Below are 12,469 nucleotides of genomic sequence, written 5' to 3'. Positions count from 1 at the left end.
AGAGGTTTCCAGCTGGTGGCATTTATTTCAATGAAATAGATATCAATTCTGTAGTATCTGATTATTTTGTAAGCCAGTCTAAGTAACACTTTCTGAGGATAATTCAAGTTAAATCTTTCAAATCCTACATTCAAGATCAGATAACTGTATATGGATTACAGTTAATTCATAGATCTTAAACATGGAAATAAATAACATATGTGAAGCATAGTTTCTCTGCACTGGCTCCATAATCACACTTCTTTATTTTAAGTGTAAACTAAAAAATATCTCCATTTCATGATTACAATTGATCAGTATGATCTTGTTGACAGTATCTGACATTTCTAAATCATCTTATGAGGTAAAGCAATATCATGAAAGCAAAAATATATAAATAAGTAAGTAAATAAAAACACCTCAGTCATATGTCCCCCCCAAAAAACTTTAGGCAGTTCTTGTTTGTTCATTTTCCTTTGATCTGGGGCACATGGACTTCTCCTTGCACTCTGCCTTGTCAGTCAGTCCCATATCCCAGTTCCCTTTGAGAGCCTTCCCATTTCATCTCATGGAATGCCATCCCGAAGAGACCACGTCTTTGAAGGCACAAATGAAAGGACGGGTCGCAGGGTGTAGGGAGAACAGAAAAACAGAGCGGCAGGGCCATCATTGACCGAGCTATCTTTTGCTGCCGGACAAATCATTTCATACTGTCACTTCCTTGTTACAATATAGAACATCTGCTTTTCAGTTTTAAAGTGTAAAGAACAAAGAGTGTCTGCATTTCTGCTAGGGAAACAAGTCTCTTCTGAACGTATACATAAATGATTAGATTAAAATTGCTCAAACTAACTACCCATTATTAAATGTTATTGCCTAGCACTGGGTGTTTTGTCTCTCCTGTCTTCATCGAGGCCTTTCAGTGATGGACTGTTTTATGCATTTAACAAGGTCTAGTACAGGGAATTGGACGTTGAGGGCATCATTCTGTCCATGTTAAATAAATAAAATGTTAAAATTTGTAACAGGATAACCTCACCACAGGATTGGTGTGAATGAGAGTGTGACAGCATTTTTGTGAACTCTAATAGAAAAATAGCAAGTTAAGAAGATGATGAGCCAGCACAGTGATTTTCAGCCTTTTTCATCTCACAGGACACAAACTGATTACTAAAATTCTGCAGCACACCATAAGTATATTTTTGACCTACCTGACAAAAAATAGGTAAACTGTTGATTCATTCACATCTGATGGCTGTTGTAGTATTGGCTGTTGTCATTGCTTTTTATCTGACAGTCTAAGGGAAAAGAGGTTAGTGGCCCTGACGAAATAGTCAGATTTTGCATGTTTTAAAAATTCCTGTGGCAGACCGGTTGAAAATCACTGACACGTAGTATTTATTATGTATCATATCATCTGTGGGCACTTTACATGTATTTTCTCATTTACTGCTCATAACAACCCTGCAAAATAAGCAATATTATTCATCTTAATTCCATTGTACGGATGAGGAAGCCGGCACAGAAACGTAAATGACTTGTTCAGTGTGAATAGCTAGAGAAGAAGACAAATTTAAATAAATTTATTTATTTGTATCTTCTCTGCCAAGTTTTCTACATTACTTTTAAGTAGATGCAAACCTGAGCCCTACTGAAATGCAATTACTGCCTGGATCTCTTCCTATTGAACTGCTATGTAAGGGTGATTATGATGATCATAAATAATCAATAAAAGCCATAATTTCTGTGTGCTAGAAACTGTGCGATGTACTTTATTATATTTTAGAATTTGATTTGCTGACCTGCCATAGACCAATCAGTCCTTCTGAGATCTTCACTCAGTGAGATCTGGAACCAGTGGTATATTCAGGACACCCCCTGCCTACCAACCAGGGAATTCTGGAATGGAGTTCCCTGCCCCGACCCCAGGGGGACCGTTCTCTGTGTGTGGTTTATGTACCAGGCCCCCTGCCCTGGCACCCGACTGTTGTGCAGGTTCCCCACCGAATCTGGGTCCTGGTGCTGAAAGCTGTCAGGATAGCGGACATTAATTCTTCTTTTGGAAATAACATCTTCACTTCCTTTCATGAATGACCTTGCCCCACTGGACAGAGTCGTTTTTTAACATTAAAAAAATAAATCAAGATGCCTTTTTTTTTGCTAGTTGAAAGGTGTTTACATGATACAATAAGCCATTTGGAAACTCACTGTCTAAAATTCAAAGCCTGTGCAGAACACCGAAAGCAGCTGTAGCTGATTCACTATTCCACATTTGAATCTATATTAAGGCCCTTCTCTACTCATTGTCCATTCAAGAGAATGGAGAAGGGGTTACCAAATGGAGAAGAGCTTCGGCATATGAAAATAAGGAATATGAGATAAAGGCATAGTTTATTTTTGCTTCACTTTCTACAGTCACTATTTACTGTGGCTACTTCAAAGGTTTAATCATTCAAAGAACAGATTAGCCCTTTTTTGCTCATGGATACTACTACTGATAGTACAAAGGGTGATTCATAGCAAATGTTAATGTGTATTCAAAGGGATTATATGGAAAAATATTTTATCTGTGTTTTCTCAGAATGGTGTAAGGGAGGAAGCACAGCAGTAAATGTGGTCAGTTATGGCAGAATGATGACAGAATCTGTTAATAGTCTGAAGGAATATCATCAAATCCAGCTGCTACTCAGAGGAAATATGAAACATCCATTAGGCTGTCAAAAAGAATATATCGTAATAGAGGTGATTTTTACAGGTACAGCCCCCTTCCAAACAGGCGGTCACACAGCAGGAACTAGGTTTGATCCCTGCTGCCAGAAGAGTCAGTGTGACTTGACTTTCACCAGCTTCATTTTTGCAAATAAAATTACTGGCATCCTAGCAATTGTGGAAATGATTAAGTAGGTAGAAATAATGCAAAAGCATGTAGTACATCACATTTTAGAAAATACTGAAAATCTAAAAAGTTAAAATAGTATTCAATGAGGCAAGAAGTGGTATAGTTATGAATACAGAGGTCTTCTCTGAAAGTTTTTCTATTTATAATGGGTAAATATTTTAAATATTTTCAAATATAATTGATCCTTGTCCATCTCCTTAGAGCATCATATACCTGCCAAATATTGATTGTAACTATGTTAGCGTGACAACTGATTCACAAGTAAGATGACTTATGTGCTTCTTACAGGTCACAAAAAACAGAGAATGTCGTGACCAAATGAGCTTCTCGAAGCACAAGTATAGGCCCTTTTATAAGTAATTTTCTATATTCATTTACTATTGAACACTTTAAAGCCAAATATAGGTCATATTATTTACAAAACACCATTGAAGAAGAAATAGTCTATTATTTTCCTGTCTTATTTCAGTTTAATTTAGTTTTAAATCATGAAAACTAAAGCCTGACAAATATTCCCAGCAATATAAACAAGTGTGATATGCTGTAGCAATTGCACTTCTAAGTGTTTATCCAGAGGAAACCCTTGCACATGCGCAAAAGGGATTGTTATTAATTCAAGAATGTTCACAGCATCACTGGTTCCAAATGCTCATAAATCAGAAAGTAGGTGAATAGATTGTGTTATCTTCACTCAGTGGAACATTATTCAGCAATTAAAACAAATGAACTACAGTGATAGCAATATGAATTACGGTAAAAAATCTGTCAACCCCAAAGATTACATATAGCATGAATCCCTTCTTACAGAATAAAAATAACAAAAATACATACTGTCATGATGGTATATTAGATATGATTTACTATCTAAAAAAATTTATGAAATAATGAAATAAGATTCAAATGATGCTAACTTACAGTTAGTAGAAAGCAGGGGACAGATTAGTTTAAATAACCCCTGTGGTGAGATACAGGCTATTGTCAAGGACTTCCTAGATTTTGTTGTAGATTTGTGAATGCTTATTCTATTTTAAAACAGATAACTAATAAAAGAAGTAAGGAGAGGGAGGGAGGGACCACTAGCAGACCTGTAAAGCAGTGAAAATCACTCTGACTCGATGTTCTGACTAAGTCAGCGAAGGGTTGGTTTGGACACATAAGGAGATAAAAACTAAGTTCCACCAGAATCTCAAGCAGGAATTGGGGATATACAAATATATCCTTCAGTTAATATAAAATAAATGCAAAGTTTGCTGTGAAACAGTTTTATAAAGCAAGTCTAATTCCTTTACAACTTTTATTTTGAATGATAGGAGGATTTACATGCTATTTATGGAGGAGAAATATTAATCCTAATGCAATTACATAATATTTGAGAAGTAAAGAAATTTTGTTACATTTAAAGTCCTTTAACTTTCAGGTAAAACACTCATAAGTATTCCTTAAATACTAAAAATAAACTATTCAAAAAAGAAGACACCTAAATGTGAAAATATAGGATACATTGGAAATTACATACATGGACCTATCTCAGACATGTACTCACAGCCTTTGAATATTTTAGCAAGTTTAACAAATATCCCAAAAGATCTTACTTTCTTTGTGTTACCTCCATCATGTTTAATTACAGACTACTTCTGCAGACACTGTAACTGATACTTTTTGTCATAGTGTCTTTGGACAACAGGAAACATCATATGAAAATAAATGTACTCAGCACTAACCCAGCACTGGAAAGTAAAATCTTCATATATGTTAAGAAAGTTTTTGTTTCTTCTTTTGTTTTGTTTGCAACCCTCTGATGTTAAATGCTGGCTGATTGATTTGTTTATTCCGTGGATTACTACTGGCCACCTAGGGCTCTGTGAACAAGTAAATTGTTGATCATATGGAGGTGCTAGTGATTGCTGGATAATAGCTACATGACTGAATGTATCTCACTTCTTAAGTTGGCCTAGACTTTGGAGTTGGTCCTAGTATCAATGACAACATGAAAATACAAGGTCACTAAATTACTTGAATTACTTTGCCACCCCAGTTCAACATTTATTGTGTGAGAAATATTTAAGGACCATTTCCTACATTACTCAAAATGCACAGAGTGGTTATCAGAACCAAGACTTTCTCACACAACTTTACCTTTGTCCAATACTCACTCTTCCACCTCACATGCACCCCAGTCCTCAAGTCTTCCAAGCACTCGTATGAGGGGCACCTTCTCTATGAACTGGTCCCCCATTAGGGCCGATCACTTCCTGACCTGTGTCCTCACTGAGGACATGCACATGTCCAGGTCTCCGGGATGAAGACCATGCAGGTACCTTACACCACCAGTTCTCCACCTCAAGATGCGTGCAGTGAGCCACCTCCTGCATCCTACACCCACTGGCTGAGACTTCCGAGAGAAGCACATGGGAAGACCTAACTGTCCCATTACATATTATTGCTATTCATTTCCACACAACTGCACACTGAACAGCATTTCTCATTATTCTCATCTTTGCAAAAACTCCCTCAAACTACCTTTTCTTTCCACACACCTCTGACCTCTCCTCATTGGCCCCCACTATTAGCAGATAACCTTGTCCCATACTTTACAGAGAAATTATTAAAAAATGGGAATCTCTAGAATTCCTGCTACCAATCATAAACCTGCCCAGTATCTATAACCATCTTCTCATATTTACCAACTTTATAATAATAAAGGTATGGTTGCCTCCTCCTATGAAAGGTGACACAGCTACCTACATTTTCGATCACATTCTCTATTTTGAACCTGGCCCCTATCTGCTTTATCTTAAACTTTTGCTCCAATATAATGAGGGGTCACATTTCAAAGGCGGTGTTTCAAAGGTCTTCGAAAGCCTATCCACAACAGCCACCATGGTGCTTTTCAATAATACCAAGTCTGTCCTGGCCGGTTTATTTCCACCGATAGCTGCACTGGAGTCTTCTGGATCTCTCAGGAAGCCAGTTTGGCAGTTAGCATTACCACAATAAATTTACCCTAAAATTTTCCATAATTCGTCGGATTGATTTTCTACTTTAACTCAAGGGATCTTATGCCATTTTTACTTCATTCATCCTGGGCTGCCCTAATGTATAAGTTTCCATCAATCAGCTGAGGAAGCAATTAAAATTCCTGACTGGCTTTGGCTGTAGAATACAGGCCATAGGGCTGACAGGAAGGGGCATGAGGCAAATTGGCTACTTACTTCCTGAGGGGTCCCGAGGCAAGGCTTTAACAGCGAAAACAAGGGCGGGGGAAGAGATTCTGTTTTGCTGGCAAGATGGTGCATGAAGTTTGGGTATTTAGGGTTCTCCCAAACACCTTCTTTTTGATTCTGGTGTCCTACTTGTTTCCATTCAACATGCTGTTACTAAGAAATCTGACAAAGATGTGAATTCAACCTAATCTGAAGTTCAGCAACCCAAAGCATCGGACACTATGTTCTATTCTGGCTGTGTCAACCCTGTTGGAAGAATAAATATGTATTTTTGACATAGACACAGAAAGTCCCAAATGTGTTACTATGCATTGAGCCAAAAATTAAAAACGCAGACCTCACCATTTTCTGTCGCTTAGCCCTCCATTGCAGCTGGAAGCAGCAGTCTTCCTTCTCTCCCTTTGATCCTTAGTCCTTCCCACTCCTTCTACCTCACTGGCTGTTGAATATGGTTGTTGTTTTTTTTGCAGTCTTGTTTTCCTTGGCTGTTTCATTTTGGAGGACAATTTAAGTAGCCATTTCACATGCTCTGCCATTAACCACCCAAATTCCCAGTTCTGTACTAACTAGAGGGTCAGCTCCCAGTTCTGTACTAACTAGAGGGTCAGCACCTTCTAACTAGCTAGCTTAAATAACATGTTCACTGATTCCCAGGTCCTTTAGGGCTTGTTGACCTTCCGGGGACCAAATACCATCTTGGTCAGGATGCTAAATTGCAAATATTAGAAAATATTTTGAAATTTGAGTGGAAAATTTATTTTAGAGAGGGATATTGTGGAGTTCATATACATGAGGGAAGGGCCAGAGGGCAAGACTGGGAAATTGCCCATTGAGGAGCAACGGCACTGCACCATGGGGACCGCTCTGGAAAAGCTGTCTTGGCGATGCCACTTGGAATCCAGGGCCCTTAGGACCGGCTCCTGGAGTTCCACTCCCTCGGCCCCTCCACTCCCCAGGAAGAACCAGAATCCCCATCACATGCGTGCAGAGTATAAATTGCACCTCTCACAGTCACCTCTTCACAATGCTAATTTCCCAGGGCCAATCTCAAGTGGATTCAAATGACTGGAGGAATCGAAGTCACATGCCTGCATCTAAAACTGCAAGAGATTCTGGAATCTAAATATTCTCTCCTCTGAATTGGGGAGACAGATAAATAATGTGAGAAATCACCAAAACATGGGGAAAATATTGGGCTGCCACGAGTGACGAATATCTACTCCACTGGCTGCATGTTAAAATTACCTAAACAGACTCATCGGGCCTGTGGTAGACATTACTAGCGCTCACAAAAAGTCGCGCTTCTGGGTTTCTTCTTCTTCCTACATGATAACTGGAAACTACACTTACCTCCCTCTAGAAGTCAGCAGAGTTCATATAATTTATCTTGGTTAATGGAATGTAAGTCATGTGACAAGGCTCACTTCAGATGGAACAGTTTTGAGCTAATATACCTTCTACCTACTCTCTTGCCCTGCGGTGGGGCACACAGAAGCCCCCAGTGGGTGCAGCAGCATCATAACTAAGCAAGGCTTCGATCGGCCTGGGGGTAGGAGTGAATAATCTGGGTGGAAAAAAAGAAAAGAAAAGCTCCCTTCTTGACCTGCAAAGGACATGCAAGAAATAAATCTTGTTGAAATGCTCTGAAATTGTGTGTGACTTCCTGTGGGCCACTCTGACTGACAGGAGCCCAGACCTCTCTTCTGACTGTACCTACCTAACAGCTTGTCATGACACAGTGCTTCCACACTGGCGCTTCAGACATGACCTGTCCAAAACATAGTGTGTGAACTTTTCCATAAACATTCTTCCTCGGTGTTTTCTACCTGAGTAAATCCAACCACCATTGGTTTGCTCAACCTAAAAACAGATCTTTCCTGCTTCTTCCCATTTCCTGTTACTTACATGCTGCCTATTTCCAAGTGCTGTGGTTTCAATTCCTCCGTGTCTCTGTCATCCAGACCTCAACCACTTCAATAGCCTAGTTCAAAAAGCCATAAGCTCCTGCACGATTTTTAATAAGACAGCCTCATATCTATTTCCCCACCTTTATCACTGCCATTCAATCCAGCCTCCATGCTACAGTTAGCATGTTGCCTTTGCTTGTTTGTTTTTCAATTTAAATATAGACTTCGAACCTCTGTTAAAATGCATCAGTGGCTTCTCATTTCTCCTGGTGTAAAGTGGAGATTCCTGACAGAACTTTAAGGTTCTACACAGACTAATGAGCCTTGCACTCATTGTATCTTCCCTCTCTTCTGTGCCAGAAGTGCTGACTGATATTTAGTTCTCAAGACAGGCTATCCTTTACCCACCTCAGAGCTTATGCTCCTGCTCTTCCTCTGAAGCCACCTCTCCAACTACCTAGTACGTCCACGACCACCGCCACCACCTGTCTGGCTACATCTAGTCACTCACAACCCCTCATCCTTCGCCTCTTTCAGCATTATTGCCTTCGGAAACATGCCTTCATTCCTCAATCCTCCAGACCAGTCACAGTCTCCCAAAGTAGTTCATACTTAATGTTCACCCTTGGAGTTGTCTTCTCAAAATAGCCTTTTACGTGCCAAGGATGAAGAAAACATTGCCCTGCCCTGGCTGGTGTGGCTCAGTGGATTGAGTACAGGCCTGGGAACCAAAGGGTTGGTTCGATTCTCGGTCAGGGCACATGCCTGGGTTGCAGGCCAGGTCCCCAGTGGAGGTCATGCGAGAGGCAACCACACATTGATGTTTCTCTCCCTCTCCTTCCTCTCCCCTCTAAAAATAAAGAAAGAAAAGAAAAAGAAAACATTGCCCTGTTTGCCATGGTTTCGTCAGTGCCTAGCACACACATGTCACTGGTAGTACGTTTTTGAGTGAGGGAGGGTTTGAAGTCGAGTCAACGAATGAATGACAGCTGAAAGATGCTTTTTCTCGCTTCCCATACTTGCAGCTTTTTATTTGTTCTGCCTAAGTCTATGTCTGGCTTTAATCTTTTTAACTTGATAGATTTAAAAATTACCCTGTTGTTTGTAATTTAGATCATGTTATCTTCCCATCTGTTCTTCATTTTGTTTCATTTGTCCTACGTATAACCAGCTCATTGCTTGCATGGAATCATTTTAGTCGCAATCTTCCTAATTGTTCAGAAACCAGGGGTCGGTTTGTTTATTTCTCATGCCTCATGCTGGCACACAATTTTGACACTTTTTTGGACTCAAGTATTTGCAGAAACTAGTAAATATCCTCCGTATCTGCAGAGGTAGAAAACAGAAAATTCTAATACTTTGATTTTTTTCTCCTCCAAATTCAAAGAAAGGCTATTTTGAAATAAAAATATCTTCAGTTTGATCCATGGGAACAGAGTTCTAACCCCCACACCCAGAAAACATTTCAGTTTAAATATTAAAACTTTAATATTTAAAATATTTAAATATCAAAATAGATTTGAAATGGCATTTTATTTAAAATTGTTTTATTATTTAACATAACTAATAATATCTTAACAAAACCCCCACTGTTTACATATATTAACAAGAACCCCATTTTTTCAAAAACCCTGTTGTTTAAACAGCTTAACAAAAACCCTATTGCTAAAAAGCTACATACGCTTTTCAGGTAACAATTGAAGTAACGAGATAGAAAGTAGGATGGGTAAATTTTCATACAGATTAAGTCCAGTGCAAATGGGTCTGAAGCATAACCCATTGGGGGATGTAGGAGAGGAGTTTAAGAGCCCATTCAAAGACTAAATTATGAGTCTTCTAGGATATGTGGTCTCCAATCAATAAATCATGAGCCAGCGGGGTTTCTTAATGAGCATCACGTCTGGGGTAGATAGCAGCCATCTGGCAGGTCCCACGGCTGGTTTTTTAAAGTGGATCCAAATTCTCCACAGATCAGTCCCTCTCACGTTCCATCTTTCAAGGGTACACGGGAGCTGTCATAATGTCGTCTATCACCCCAGTGGAAGAATTGAGAAAACTGCTACACAGATGCAAATTTAGGGCCAGTAATGGATTTTCTCCTATAGCAGCCTGGATATTATTCAGAGAAATAGAGAAATTAGCCCTCCAGCACCAAGCAAGGAGGAGGACTTCACAAGCAATCGCAGTGAGATCTTCCGGCACATTTTTCAAGAGCACTTTGGTGTGATTAAAATGATCTGAAATGATTTTTTGAAGACACTGAACTTTGGGGGGCCCAATATATGAGTGAAAAATGACTTGGATCTTTATTGAGGACAACAAACTTGTCTACCATCATGGCTAGGTCAGAGATCCTTTTAAGGATTTATTCCACGTAGAGAGGTTTACAGCCCTGCCAGGTTCCAGAATATTAGAATCTAATCTGAAACATATTAAAATGTCCCTTGCCATGTAAGAAATTTAAAACTTCATCAGTATATCTGCTTCGCTTATTGTAGGTCACACTCAGAAAAGAAACATTTAACATCTCTTCCATTAGGACTTACTGGATATGGGTCGCCATGAGCAAGGGATGTGAGCTCTTCTACAGACAGAGCACAGGCCCCTGTGTCTGTGTTGAAACCACTCCTCTGTGCTGCGTGGACACCTGGGGCCTTGCCAACACTGGAGAGACTGGCCTGGCAAGGCTGGACAATTCCTACACAGAGTGGAGTATGCCTGACAACACATCTTTCATATGCAAACCAGCCAATCCAGAGCCCATACTCCAGTCTGTTCTTTTAAGGGGCTCTCACACCCTGGGCCTCAGTCCACCTGCCCTAATCAGACCAGGGCCAGGGACCAGAGAACCGGGAACAACCTCAATATTCCAAAGCCTGGGAAATTATTCAAATGAGCCAATTTTAAGCCTTCTTCCTCTGTCTCACCCGTTTTGTTCCTATGGAAACCAAAATAAAGGACAATAAAAGCTAACACCCATGTTCTTCCTCTTCCTCCTGCCTCCTTCTAACCTTGCTCCCTCCCCTGCAGGTGCCTGTAGGTATAATGGTCTGTCTTTTCAAGGGCAGTGATCCTCTGACCTGTTGGCCTTGCCATACCTAACTACCTGCATAATAATAAATCCCACATTTTTAAAACCGTACCCCAGGATGAACAATACCCCCAGGGATATCAGTGGTCACTCATCTTGTCTCAGTGGGCATCTCCATTCTGCATGGTTTGAGAGGTGGCGACAAGTTTTATAAATCAAACTATACACCTGCAACCAACCTCCTCAAACTTACACTAGCCATTTTAACTAGGTTAAGAAATGACATTATTTGAGAACGATGACAGTTACCTTTCCTTAACCGTATCTCCTAAGACAATAATTTCAACTCTGAGGCACCTAGCAGAATAAAAGGTATTGAAAAAAATAGACTTCAACATGTGAAATTAGGTAAGAGTGAGCAAAACAGAAATCTCTTGGAGGCCAAGCCCTGAACAATCAGGGGCAACTGGAGGAGGGGTGAGGATTACAGAAGAGGGCACAGGAACACCGGGTGAACGTCTGACAGGCTCAAAATTGAAAGTAAGGGCCAACCTTGACACTAGCTTATCTCCAGACATTTATACTTTCACAGTTTGATATATTTTTAAAAATAATTCTTTCTTCAAAACACAACTACCTATTTTTATTAGAAGAGATATTGTACAATTAGTGCATTAAAAATTTTTTTAGTCCTGACCAAAGGACACGTTCTCTGATTCTAGAGAAGGGAGGGAGGAGGGAGGGGAGGAGAGAAGGGGGTGCAAAGACAGAGAGTGAGAGACAGATCTGCTGCCTGCTGTACGTTTCCTGACCTGGAGTCAAACCTACAGTTCTTTGGTGCATGGGATGGTGATCCAACCGACTGAGCCACCCAGCCAGGGAACAATTAGTAAATTTTGATTTGCTAATCTAATGTGTCCTGACAAACAAGCAAACAAAGCAAAGCAAAGTAAAAAATGTCTTATCTGTAACAGGTAAGCCTTGTCAGAATTCAGCGTCAGGAGAGAGTGATCAGGACAGGTTAAAAGCTCTGGTGGTTTGAAAGGAGCAGGCAACTCAGTGTCTCAAAGACTAAGCTTAAAGGAGTTCTGCAACTCAGGAGCCAACAGCAACGGCTCCTTCCCTGTGCTGCCCTTCTTCCAAGCTTTGATGAAGCTCTCCTGGCCCGATCCACATTCCAAGCCCACCTCATGTTCTATGTCCTACCTTTTCCGCTGACACAGAGGCCAGAGCAATCCCGTAAGTCAAGTCAAGTCACACCTCTGCTTAAAATGCCCCAGTGGCTCACAGATGCTCTTTAAAAAGCCAAAATCTTTACATCGCCCAGAAATGCTTGGCTTTCTGAATGCCTGCTGCCTGTCTGACCCTATTTCCTTTCACTTTTTTCTCTCCTCCTCGCTTCCTCTGCTGAGCCACTCTGTTCTACTTA

This window comes from Artibeus jamaicensis, unplaced genomic scaffold (genome assembly GCF_021234435.1).
Source record: "Artibeus jamaicensis isolate MK-2021 breed Jamaican fruit bat unplaced genomic scaffold, CSHL_Jam_final contig_387, whole genome shotgun sequence".
NCBI lineage: Eukaryota > Metazoa > Chordata > Mammalia > Chiroptera > Phyllostomidae > Artibeus > Artibeus jamaicensis.
The sequence above is the reverse complement of the archived record's forward strand: the minus strand, read 5'-3'. Positions refer to the sequence as shown.